Genomic DNA, 1426 nt, shown 5'->3' with positions numbered 1-1426 from the left:
TAAATATTCTCCAAAAACGTACATTTAACAATGTCTCTCAATTGAAACATTTCAGTCAAGAAGCATTCAAGTATCATTTCTCTTCTATTTTACTTGCTTCTGAGCATTTTAAGGATTTTTATGTCCATTTGTTTAAATACCTTTCCCTTAGCTAAAAAAAATTGTATACACTTAAAAAGTGTTAAAAAGTTAAAAATGGAAAGTCCTCAAAAAAGCTGAAAGCACAATTTCACATGTAGTGTTTGAATTTGCTATTAGGAATTCTAGGCAAATGTGTTATTCCATATAGTGAATATTAGAGAGGGATAACAGCAACATATTTCCTAACAATATGATGGAATACGATTAAAAGAATTTGCCTGCAACCTGGCTACTGACAGAGAAGTCCGAGTTTTAAGGCTTCCCACCTCTGAAGTCAGCAATGTGTATTTCAGAGTCCTGGGTGGCTCGCACCTTGGGATTAAACACATTTCTGAAGGTCAGTGGACAGGAATGTGAGCAACCTCGGGGAGACGGTGAAGGACAGGGAAGCCTGGCGCGCAGCAGTCACTGGGGTCGCAGAGTCCGACACGACTCAGCGGCTGAAGCACCGCCACAGCGGCAGGTCACAGATTCGGGCTGGCCTCCCTGGCTGGCTGGGCTCCGGCGGCACCGGCCACCCTCAGGCCCGGCCCGGGCTCCGGAAGCCCGGCCTAGAGGAGCCCCGGCGCCCGGCGCGCCCTGCGCGCCCCCCGGGAGGAGGGGCCGCGGCCCGGGGCCGGCGCGGGAGGGGCCGCAGGCTCGCCGGCGCCCCCGGCCCGGCCCCACGGCCACCGACACCGCACCCCGGAGGGGCCCCATTACCGTCCCGCTTCAACCTTCCGGTTACCACTCAACTGCGGACGTTTAAAAAGTCGTTCCCTCACACACTACTCAACCAACTGAACACAACGTGGTTCACTAAACGCTCATCCTGACTCTTCACTCATCTTTGACTTTCAAACACGAAGTCCGCCTCACTTCCCTAAAACAGCACAAACGACGAAACAAAGTCGGCCTGAAGAGAGCAGGGCGGCTTTTTGTTGATTTCGCTCTTCAAGTTCAGTTCATGAACTGGCTAACTTGTTTCCCACTTGTACACGTTGCTACTCTTTAGGAAGAGCCCAAACACTTCAGAAGGGCACTGCTCAGACGAAGGCGCTCCTCAAAGCGCGCAGGGGCCCAGACCAACGTGAGGAGAGCGCCCTCGGCGTCGGAGCAAACTTTTATTTCTTCGGAGAGCGGGCTCCCGGGGGGACGCGCTCAGGGGCGCCTTCGGGCGGAAACCGCCAAGAACACTCGGGACCGAGGCCGAGCGGACCCCGAGCAGCGCCAGCACGGCGCGGGTCCCGCCGCCCCTCGGGCCTCCTCACGGCCGCCCCCAGGCCCCGGCCCAGACCCGGCCCGC

This window comes from Bison bison, unplaced genomic scaffold (assembly GCF_000754665.1).
Source record: "Bison bison bison isolate TAMUID 2011002044 unplaced genomic scaffold, Bison_UMD1.0 scf7180017864269, whole genome shotgun sequence".
NCBI classification, from domain to species: Eukaryota; Metazoa; Chordata; class Mammalia; order Artiodactyla; family Bovidae; genus Bison; species Bison bison.
Note: the sequence above shows the minus strand (reverse complement) of the source record.